Here is a 12,158-nt window from a genome sequence, read left to right as displayed (position 1 = left end):
GGTTTGATAGCCAGGTTTACTCTGATATGTCTGTCTCTTATGAAATATAACATTTGGAGGTTCAGTTATAATGAGAAATGGACAAATTACATTTTTATCATTTTATCCAAATTATAATCTTTAATAATCATTTGAAAGTTACTGGAAACAGATTTTTTTTTGAGGAGACATTTTACTCTGAGATATCTTAGTATAATATGGACAGTTTTTAGTATTGTTTATGTTTGATGACAATCACCTTAAAAAGTGTATCTGAAAACTGTGCAACATTAGTCTTACTGGTCCTAACAGTCTGGAGAATCTTGCAAAGTTGTAACACCCCATTAAGTCATTGCCACCCCATGGACTACTACTTCCCGAAACCCTGTACTTCCTCATTTAAACTGAAAACAGTGTTTGAGACCAAGCTTGTGTTTTCATAAACAAGTAGTTTAAATTGAATTTCAAAAGGTTGGTTTCCACTTTTTTGAAAGCTTCTATGATAGATATACTAGATATAGTATCTACGACTTCTATGGTACTTAAAAATAGTTTGAATTTTGCACTTTTTGTTTCATGATTTTGTTCTTGTGGACACTGAGTAGTAGGGAAACCATGAACTCAAAATATTCTTATATTCACAATAAGAGACATGTTTTCAAAAACAGCCCAGATCACAAACTATTTCTATTTATTTGCGTGGATTTTATTCCCTTTATGAAGGCAAAAAGCCATTTAAATACAGCTCTTCAGAAATGCTGACAAAAATCACAGGTACTGACAAAAATTTAGAAGGATTATTAGTTCTTTTCTTTGAATTATACACACCATTTTCATTAAACATTTCCTTAGTTCTGCAATCCGCCTTAGCAGTGGTACCTAAAAGTACCAATGTTGTACCTAGTTAGAGCCAAGGAGTGTCAACAGAACTCCGGCTTCTAGCAAGCTGTTCAGGTGATTCGAGTAGCAGAGTAAGCTGGGGGATAGCAAAGCCATTCTTGTCCTACATCTTCTTTGCTAAGAGAATCCCTATTTAGATATTCTCTGGAAATTTCATGATCTCAGGGAAAATAGTTCTAGTTTTTTGGCCTAAGAACAAGCATGTGTCCCAGTTCTGACCAATGAAGTGTAAGGGAAAATCCTGTAAGGGATCTCCTAGGGAATATTTTCGCTTCTGGTGAGAGGCGGGATGCTAAGGGAAGCTCTTGCCCCTGTACCACTCGCTGTTCCTGTCTTTGAACGTGGTTGGAGAAGGATGTGATATTGGGACTCCTGCAATGATCTTGCAACCCAGAAAAGTCCAAGAGACTAACTTTTTAAAAATTTTAACTCCCATGTAGTTAACATACAGTGTTGTGTTAGTTGCAGGTGTACAATATAGTGATTCAACAATTCCATACATCACTCGGTGCTCTTAAGATAAGTGCACTGTTAATCCCCTTCACGCGTTTCAGCCACCTCTCCCCCCATTTCTCTCTGGTAACCACCAGTTTGTTTTCTATAGTGAAGAGTCTGGTTTTTGGTTTGTATCTCTCTTTCTTTTTTTCCTTTATGCATTTGTTTTGTCCCTTAAATTCCACGAAGGAGTGAAATCATATGGACTTTGCTTTTCTCTGAGTGGCTTATTTCCCTTAGCATTATACCCTCTAGATCCATCCATGTGGTTGCAAACAGCAGGATTTCATTCTTTTTTATGGCTGAAGAATATCCCATTGTATATAGATGCCACTTCTTCTTTACCCGTTCATTTATGATGAACACTTGCGCTACTTCCATAATTCAGCTATGGTAAATAATGCTGCCGGAAACATAGGGGTATATCTCTTCAAGCTAGTGGTTTCATATATTTTGGGTAAATAACTAACAGTGTAATTACTGGATAATATGGTATTTTTAATTTTTAATTTCTATTTTTAATTTTTTGAGGAACCCCCACGCTGTTTTCCGCAGTGGCATCACCAGTTTGTATTCCCACCAATAGCGCACAAGGGTTCCTTTTTCTCCACGTCCTCGCCAACACTTGTTGTTTCTTGTGGTTTTGTTTTTAGCCATCCTGACAGGTATGAGGTGGTATCTCATTGTGGTTTTGATTTACATTTCCCTGATGTTGAGTGATGTTGAGTATCTTTTCATGTGCCTGTTGGCCATCTGAATATCTTCTTTGGAGAAATGTCTGTTCATGTCTTCTGCCCATTTTTTAAATTGGATTATTTGTTTTTCAGATGCTGAGTTGTATAACTTCTTTATGTGTTTTGGATACTAACTTTTTATCAGATATGTCATTTATAAATACCTTCTCCCATTTGGTAGGGAATGTCTTTTAGTTTTGTTGATTGTATCCTTTGCTGAGCAGAAGCTTTTTATTTCAATGTAGTCCCAATAGTTCATTTTTTCTTTTGTTTCCCTTGCTTGAGAAGACTTAACTAGAAAAAATGTTGCTACGGCCAATGTCAAAGAAATTACTGCTTGTGCTCTCTTCTAGGATTTTAATGATTTCAGGTTTCACATATAGGTCCTTAGCCCATCTTGAGTTTATTTTTGTGTATGCTCAAAGAAAGTGGCCCAGTTTCATTCTTTTGAATGTAGCTGTCCAGTTCTCACAGCAGCATTTGTCAAAGAGACATTTTTTCCCCATGGCATATTCTTGCCTCTTTTCTGGAAGATTAATTGGCCATATAATTGTGGATCCATTTCTGGATCCCTTCCATTGATCTGTGTGTCTCTTTTCTGCCAGTACCATACTGTTTTGATTACTACAGCTTTGTAATAAAACTTGAAGTCGAGAATTGTGATGCCTCCAGTTTTGTTTTTCTTTTTCAAGATTGTTTTGACTATTTTGCATCTTTTGTGGTTCCATACAAATCTTAGGATTGTTTGTTTTAGCTCTGTGAAAAATGCTATTGGTACTTTGGTAGGGGTTGCATTAAATGTGTAGATTATTTTGGATAGTATAGACATTTTGATAATCTGTCTTATTCTAATCCACGAGCATGGAATGTCTTTCCATTTCTTTGTGTTGTTTTCAATTTCTTTTGTCAGTGCTTTATAGTTTTCAGACTAGAGATCTTTAGCCTCTCTGGTTAATCTTATTTCTGGGTATTTTATTATTTTTTGGTGCAATTGTGAATGGCATTGTTTTCTTAATTTCTTTTTCTGCTACTTCATTATTAGTGTATAGAAATGCAACAGATTTCCATACATTGATTTTGTATTCTGAGACTTTACAGAATTCATGTATGAGTTCTAATAGTTTCTTGGTGGGGTCTTTAGGGTTTTCTATACGTAGTATCATGTCACCTGTAAAGAGTGAAAGTTTTCCTTCTTCCTTACCAATTTGGATGTCCTTTATTCCTTCTTGTTGTCTAATTGCTGTGGCTAGGACTTCTAGTACTATGTTGAATAAAAGTGGTGAGAGTGGACATCCTTGTCTTATTTTTGACTTTTTGGGTAAAACTCTCAGTTTTTCACCATTGAGTATGATGTTGGCTGTGGTTTTTTTCATATAAGGCCTTTATTATGTTGATGTATATTGAGGGTTTTTATAGTTTTTATCCTTTCTCTTATTGAGGTAATGTATCCCATTGAATGATTTGTAAATACCAAACCATCCTTGCATCCTGGAAATAAAACCACCTTATCATGGTGAGTGATTTTTTTAAATTGTGTTGTTGGATTCAGTTTCCCAGTATTTTATTGAGGATTTTTGCATTTATGATGATCAGAGATATTGGCCTGTAGTTCTCTTTTTTTGTGGTATCTTTGTCTTGTTTTGGTATCAGGATAATGCGGGTCCCAGAGAATGAATTTGGAAGTTTTCCTTCCTCTTCTACTTTTTTCAAAAAAGTTGAGAAAAATAGGTGTTAACTCTTCTTTAAATGTCTTCTTTAAATGATAGAATTGACCTGTAAGGCCCTCTGGTGCTGTATTTTTGTTTGCTGGGATTTTTGATAACTGATTCAGTTTCATTGCTCGTAAAAGGTGTTCAAATTTTATATTTCCTCTTGCTTTAGTTTTGGTAGTTTATATGTCTCTAGGAGTTTATCCATTTCATCTAGATTGTCTAATTTGTTGGCATATAATTTTTCATAATATTCTCTGTCAATCCTTTGTATTTCTGTGGTGTCAATTGTTAGCTCTCCTCTTTCATTTCTGATTTTATTTATTTGAGTCCCCTCTATTTTTTGATTCAGGAGTCTGGCTAGATGTCTACCAATTTTGTTGATTTTTTTTGCAAAGGACCAGCTTCTCTTTTCATTGATCTGTTCTATTTTTTTTTGTTTGTTTCTATATCATTTATTCCTGCTCCAATCTTTGTTATATCATTCCTTCTGCTGGTTTTGGATTCTGTTTGTTCTTGTTTTTTTCTAGCTTCTTTAGGTGTAAGTTTAGGTTGTTTATTTGAGAGTTTTCTTGCTTCTTGGAATATGCTTGTGTTGTTACAAACTTCCCTCTTGTAAGTGTTTTTGCCAAATCCCACAGATTTTGTACCACAATGTTTTCATTGTCTCCATGCATTTTTAAAATTTCTTCTTTGATTTCTTGGTTGATCTGTTCATTGTATAGTAGAGCGTTATTTAACCTGCATGTACTTTTGTTCTTTCCAGATTTTTTCTTGTGCTTGATTTCTGGTTTCATAATGTTATGTTCAGAAAAGATGCATGATATGATTTTGATATTTTTGAATTTGTTGAGACTTGTTTTGTGACCTAATATGTGATCAAGTCTGGAAAATATTACGTATGCTCTTGAAAAGAATGAGTATTATGCTGTTTTAGGTTGGAATGTTCTGAATGTATCTGTTAAATCCATCTGGTTTAGTGTGTCATTCAAAGCCATTGTTTCCTTGTTGATTTTTTGTTTAGTCTTTCCATTGATGTAAGTTGGGTGTTAAGGTCCCTTATTATTATTGAATTTCTGCCTATTCTTTCCGTTATGCTTGTTATTAACTGTTTTGTGTATATGAGTACTCCCATGTTAGGTGCATAAATATTTATAATTGTTATATCTTCTTGTTGGATTGTCCCCTTTATGATGATAAAGTGTCCTTCTTTATCTCATGTTACAGCAAGAGACTAACTTCTTAACAGCGGACCAGCAAATACAATTTAGGTTCAAAGATTCTAAGTTAAATATCGGAAGGATCTCCCTCCCCTTTTTAATTATAAAAGAAAAAGGATTCTAGTAGATAAGTTTCCTTTCCCTTGAAGGGGCAATAGTTATATAAGGATGATTTGAACAATATTTATACAATATTTATATCCAGAAGTAATCTGTTAAATATCAGAAGGATATTTTTACCACTAAGCCTTATAAACACTTCAGAAATGCACAGCCGCTCCTCTGCTGGCTGAGCGGACCGTGTTTGGATCTGGATGGACGTTCATGTCCCGCTGTGTAAGCTTCACTGTCTTTCACGGGCATGTCTGGCAGAGAACTGCAAGTAGTTTGAGCTGGGAGTGTCCGAACAGCTGGAAGTTATTTTGGTCTTTTTCTGCACGGAGATAGTATCTAGTCAGTCTGACGAAAAGGCACAGTTAGGGCACTTCTGGAATATTTGTATCATGGAGCCTTTCCAGGCCCCACGGCTTACAAGGCAGTTCAGAGCAAACGGCAGGATGACCAGAGCAGTGTCTGAAGTACGTGAGCAGGAGAAATCGGTAGAGTTGTCGTGTGCGTAAAAGCAGTTCTTGGGGGACCTGGGGGGCTCAGTGGGTTAAGCCTCTGCCTTCGGCTCAGGTCATGATCCCAGGATCCTGGGATCGAGCCCTGCATCAGGCTGTCTGCTCAGCGGGGAGCCTGCTTCCCCCCCACGCCCCCACCCCGCCTGCCTCTCTGCCTACTTGTGATCTCTATCTGTCAAAGAAATAAATAAAATCTTTAAAAAAGAGAGAAAGAGAAAAGAAACATAACTTGGAGCTTCAGAATCCAAATCCTGTGGCCTTCAGTTTAAACTTTTGTATCCCAAGTTCCTATATGGGAGAATCTGACTGGCTCCTTGGTTTGGATACCCTCTCCAATGATCTGTGCCATGGCGGGATTTCTCTGATGCAATAGTTTCCAAAGGGGGTCACTTGTAAGATGATGCCTGGTGATATAAGATTTCAAAATTCTAACTGCAACTTACCGCTAATATTTACTTCATTCTCACCTCACCTGGCAATCACAGAAGCTGCCCTGCTTAAGAGCCAAATGTCCCACAAGAAGCAATATCTCTTGTAACAAATCCATAACCATTACTTCCAGAGGTCATGCGAGGGCCATGTTCAAGTACAAGACTGAACACAGGGGCGCCTGGGTGGCTCAGTGGGTTAAAGCCTCTGCCTTCAGCTCAGGTCATGATCTCAGGGTCCTGGGATTGAGCCCCACATTGGGCTCTGTGTTCACCGGGAAACCTGTTCCCCCTCTTTCTGCCTGCTTCTCTCCCCTGCTTGTGATCTCTCTCTGTCAAATAAATAAATAAAATCTTAAAAAAAATTTTTTTTTCAACAGTTTGAAGAGAAAATGTGCCAGACTTTCCTCGGGGCCAGATAGTACATTCAAATAAGGATAAACATCACTTTAAGGTAACTCCTGAGATTTTAGCAAGAAACTCTTTCCAAATACCCAAATGGCCGGTGCAGGATACACCCACGATGGGCAGATGAAAACACTCGATTTGCTGTGATCCAAGTGTCACTTGAGCTGGTCAACTGCTTAAAAAATGAGGCTTTTCAGTAGACTGAGGACACTCCTGTGACACAAATCTGCATCTTTCCTCAGGCATTTGCGGCCGCATCCCCGCAGCTCCGGAGGCCGGCCCCCAGCACAGCGACGCTCTCTGTCCCCGCATCAGGCCGCCGCACCGTCAAGGGCGACCCGCCGCGTTCGGGAAGGCAGAGCAGACGCGTCTCGAGTCATTGGTGCTGAGGAGAGACGACTGACCTCCTTAATGACAGCCTGCCTCCTCGTAAACCCGTCATTGCAGTCTAGGTGTTGTTCACTGGCAGTTTTAAATTAGTCAAAACATGAATGTGTTCTAAGGTGACCTCCTAGGAGTGCGTTATTATCATTTTCAAAGGATGGAGCCGTCTTCGTGCTGGCAACAACACAGAGTCGGTGACACGACAGGTGCACACCTTGTGACCACAGGAAACGGGAGGCTGAGCCTGCCCCGCGCCGTCCACCCGAAGGATAGGGCGCAGGCGGACAAGGGAGGACAGGGATGGACACACAGTCGGCCCAGCCGGACGGCCGGGTCAGCCCGAGTAGGCCCAGAGCAACGGCCAAAGCCAGACCGAGCCCGACTCCGAAATTCCCAAATCGGATGAAACCTGGAGGTGTCAGGACGCGTTCTTCCAGACTGACGGCTTGGACGACGTGCTCGCCCATCAGTGCGAGTGGCGCATCTTATACATTACATTGTTGGCAACTGCACATAGTATACACACACACACACACACACACACACATAACTGCACATATAACAACATCTATTGAAAACTGGTCTCACGCGCAGTGTGGCGATCTTCAGGAAGATATATATATATATGAAATATTTACTGAGATTTCGTTCCATACTACTATTGCAACTCAGGTTTTTAAAAAGTTTCATTTACTTAGTATTTTAGGAATCCATGTTTTTTTTTAAAGATTTTGTTTATTTGTTTGACAGAGAGAGAGAGATCACAAATAGGCAGAGGGGCAGGCAGAGAGAGGGGGAGAAGCAGAGAGCCGATGCGGGGCTCCATCCCAGGACCCTGAGATCATGACCTGAGCCAAAGGCAGAGGCTTAACCCACTGAGCCTCCCAGGCACCCCTGGACCCATGTTGTTGAAGCGAATTTGAAGTTAGCAAATCCCGAGTTCGGTCTTTTTGTATGTACTGTAGGGATAATAACAGTAGTAGTTCATAGGGGTGTTATGAAGATGAAACGAGATAGTATCTGACAAGCTCCCTGTTGAACATCTGCCACGGAATTGTGCTCCAAGTATATGGTGACTTCGTTATGTCCATGGCTCAGTGCAGATAACAACACAGTAAAACATTGTTTTCCTGACAGACAACCTTGGGAAGGGCCTTCTTACTGGATTTTTAACTGTCCTTAACTATTGAAGTAATCGCTCCAATCACTGTTTTCTAACTGCATCAGAGAGGAAGGCTGTGTCCAGGACACAGGATGTGGCTCTTCTTTATTGTGTCAGGATCTTTCTTATTCCACAGACGGAGCAATTTCAGGGACCCAAGACAAGGAGTATTGTCTAATCAGGATTTTATGTCTGTGAGACACAGTTATTTTCTGCTATACTATACTCATAATTGTCATGTTCATTGGGCACTTTATAGACACGAGGGACAAGTCCGCGTGTGGGAGTCGTGTTTCTAAAAACGAACATGGAGGAGCAGACACAGTGACCACGTCACTAGGAGGTTGGGGTCGGGGAGCGGGAACACAGGGACTCGTGCACTGGACAGGTCACCCATGTCCCGAAGGGAACATTGAGGAATCTGACATTTTTATCAAGAGCCCAGAAGGCAAACGTCAGGCATAAGTGTGTGGCCCGCAGAGTGGGAATCGGCTTCGGGGTGCCTAGAAACAGGCCGCGGTGCGGAGCGTCCGAGGCGGAAGACGGAGGCTCCCGAGGGTGCGATGCAGGAGCCCTTCGCTGACACGGGGGGGCCCTCTGTGCTGCTTCTGGGGGGCCTGCAGCCAACAGTGCTGTTGAAACGGTGCCAAGAAGACCAGCGAAAATGACCGAAGGCCAAGAACGCCGCCCTGTTTCTGCGGCCTGGGCAAGGTAAGGCCGAGAGGTCTCGAGACTGCGAAGGGACTTGGTGGCGACATTGTGTCTGTCTTCTGTTACTTTAGAACACAAGAGTGTGTATGTGACACTGTAGCAAAGTGGCATGAGTGAAACATTCATGGAATGAAATGTGTGTGTGTTTTCTGGCTGCACGTGGAGAAAACGAACCAGTGAACTCAGTTCCATGTTTTATTTTCCAGTGAGTATGACGGGCAGGATGTCTCTCTTCCGCTTCCCAAATCCTTTCTAAGATCTCCTAAGACAACATTTGGTCTACATTTATACCAGTGAACACTGTTGCTGAAAAATGGCAAACTTCCCATACAGGAATAGATTTTTTTTTTAAGGTAAACTTCACATAACATACATTTCACCATTTTAGCCATTTTAAAGTACATATTTCAGTGACTTTTACTACATTCACAGTGTTGTGCAACCAGTACTATTTTCTTGTTCCAGAACATTTTCATCAGCCCAAAAGGAAACCCCGTACACATTAAGCAGCCGCTACCCACTCTTCCCTCCTCCCAGCCCTGGCCCCTGACAATAACTAACACGTTTTCTGTCTCTGTGCATTTGCCATGGGAACGTATTTCTTTTGGGATCTTCTGAATTCTGCATTTAATTTTCCAACTGGAACCTACAGACTACAGAGTCTGTGTGTGTGTGTGTGAGAGAGAGAGAGAGAGAGAGGAATGAGAGTCACTATTCATGAGAACCTTTGCAAGCTCAAGTCTATTTAAAATATCCAAACAAAATGAAAACCTGAGAGGATATTTATTTTTTCAGTTAGATGTCCATAACTTAAATTAGGTGTCAACTTAAATTTCTCAAAAGTTCAGTCAGTTATAGGTTATAGAAACATCAAACAGTTCTTGAAATATGTCTGTAATACCAAAAAAGGGGTTTGAATGCAATGTAGCTTTATAACTCCTAAATTAGGCTAAAAAGCTTCACACCCATCAGAAAGCTCTGTTCTAGATCTGAGCTCTTCCTGTACTAGTCAACGATAACCCTATGGCTTTTCTTTAGGGCAGTGCAGGGGTGACCATTCTTTATTCTGCATTTGTCTCGGTAAGCACATCAGACACAGCCAAGGAAACAGGATGCTGGTGATAAGTGAAAAAGCAACCTAAAAATAAAACCCCTTTTCCCTCTCAACCATAAATACTTATCCATTTAAAATTAGAATATACTTTTTATTCTACCTGGAATTTATAAAAAGTTAACCTATTCACAAACTTAAAAACTTTGAAAATGAGCTAGAAAATGGTTCTTAGGGTATCTATGTCTTTGTAAACTGATTTAAAATTTGCACGGCTTGCTTAGTTATGATTACATTGATGGAGAAGTTGTGTTTTCTGAGTTCTGGAAGAAATACATATTTTTGAAAGAAATTTTAATTTTTGGCCACTCAATTCCTCGGAAGGAAGAGTAGCCTGTTGGGATGTGATTTAAGCTGTGCTTTATGATCTTGAATGTCAAGGCCAGGAGATTACTGTCATTTTGCATTTTGTACATGTTTTGAGGACTTCTATTCCATTTTCATTTTCAATTCCTTTTTTTCCCCATGAGCCTTAACTAACATATCCTGACTGTTTCCATTAATAAGGGCCTAGGATTTCCCTGCCAACGCTCAAACACCACGCCGGCTTTCGTGCCGCGGATCTTGCCCATTTTCATTTTCAGACCATCTTCCTATGTGCTTCGCTGCAGGCTCCTATCTGTTTGTTTTTCTTTTCCTTCTCTCAGTTTGGGCTTCTGGGCTCTCCTTGATGACAACAGGGAAGTGTCCATGTCACGTTTTGAGGTGTACATGGACTTAGCTACTGTTCCCACAAATACTTCTCAGCCAGTGTCAACCAGAAGCGATTTTTTTTTTTTTTTTAAAGCGACCGAACCTCCTTTATGCCATTTGGACGCTGGGAACAGCACAGCGCTTCTCTTCTGCACGTAGAAATTAATTTAATGCACTTGGAGGTCCTTGCTGCTGAGAGACGCTGTGGCAAACGAGCGAAGTGTCATTAGCTTTTTTGCCTTGCTTGAGGAGCTTATCAACAAAATTCATCTCCAGTAAGCCCTGGCCACGGGTCAGTGGGCCAGCTCCCTCCTTCGGATCCCTCTTATTTTGTGGCTGCATGATCCTATTCTCCAACTTTAGAAGACAACCCAAAACTTCTCTTGGAGTAAAGACAAAGGGCTTTAAAGTCCTGAGGATAAAAAAAAAGGGGGGGGGCTTTAAAAGAGGGAAAAAACAGGAGCAGTTAACAGCAGAAGCTAAACTGTAAAGCCCCTATCTCTGCCCTCCAGACCACATCCCAACGAGTCCAGCGGCGCCCCGCCCGCTGGCGGGCCCGGGAGGCTCCCGACTGATGGTGCAGATACTGGGCTTGTACTTATCTGAGTCTCCTTCCCCGGGGGTGTCAGTCCGGCCTGGGCTCAGGGTGTGGAATCTGACTGGAGTTTCAGTGTGTAGGATCCACTCCCGGGGGTTTGGCAAGATTGAGAAGGGTAAGGTAATGGGCTGGCAAGAGGGGCTGCTGTGCCCAGGGGCTTCGCACTGAGGGGGAAAAGGCAGAATTCATGGAAGGCTTAAGCCCGATGATGTTCGTTAGGTCATTCACCCACCCCTTCAGGAGGCCCCTGGATGGCCTTATCTGGACAGGTGCGGACCCGGGCCGCAACTGGGGCAACCGGTATTGCTGGTAGCGACCTGTCAGACGCGGCGGCGTTCGGAGGACAGGTGGGGAAGGGAGGCAGGGGTGGGGGCGGGAGTGAAGGTGACGAGCAAGAAGGAAGGATGGGAAGGAAGTGTCCGCAGTGGCTCCACCTTGCCGCACCTCCAGGGGGGATCTGGGGACCCGGGTCCTGGTCCCTAACACCCTGCGCGGCGTCACTTTCCGCGCCTCCCTCTGCTCCCCGGAGGCGGTTCAGCTCTGATCCCGGCGCCCTTTCCTGCCTTTGATTCTCTTGGAGAGATGCTCCGCCGCGCAGCCCTGGGAAGCAGTGGCGTTCCCGGTGCGGGCGGCCGGAGGGAAGAGCGGGGAGGCCGTCACCAGCGTCCCGTGTCCAGATTCCCACGTTACAAACCCGGTCCTTGAAGCAGGGACGACCCCCGGCCCCAGCCCCGGCGGGCGCTCTGCCCGGGACCCCGCGGCGGGCCGCCTCGCCAAGAGCCTCCCGGCCGCACCTGCCGGTTCGCTCGGCTCCAGGCCTGGCCCTGCGGCCCTGCGGGTCCGGCTCCGCGGTCCCTTCCAGCCTCCCGGGGCCTTCCCGACCCTCCGCCGCGGCAGCGGGTTCCCGGGGGCTCCCGGCCCGAGGGCGCACAGGCCGCGCGGGGGGTGCGCCCCGGGGTCGGCGCGCGGCGGGCGGACTGCTCCTCCTGGGCGGGGCTGGGGG

Source organism: Enhydra lutris, unplaced genomic scaffold (genome assembly GCF_002288905.1).
Source record: "Enhydra lutris kenyoni isolate GAN:26980312 unplaced genomic scaffold, ASM228890v2 scaffoldscaffold1, whole genome shotgun sequence".
Taxonomy (NCBI): Eukaryota; Metazoa; Chordata; class Mammalia; order Carnivora; family Mustelidae; genus Enhydra; species Enhydra lutris.
This window is presented reverse-complemented; position numbering follows the sequence as displayed.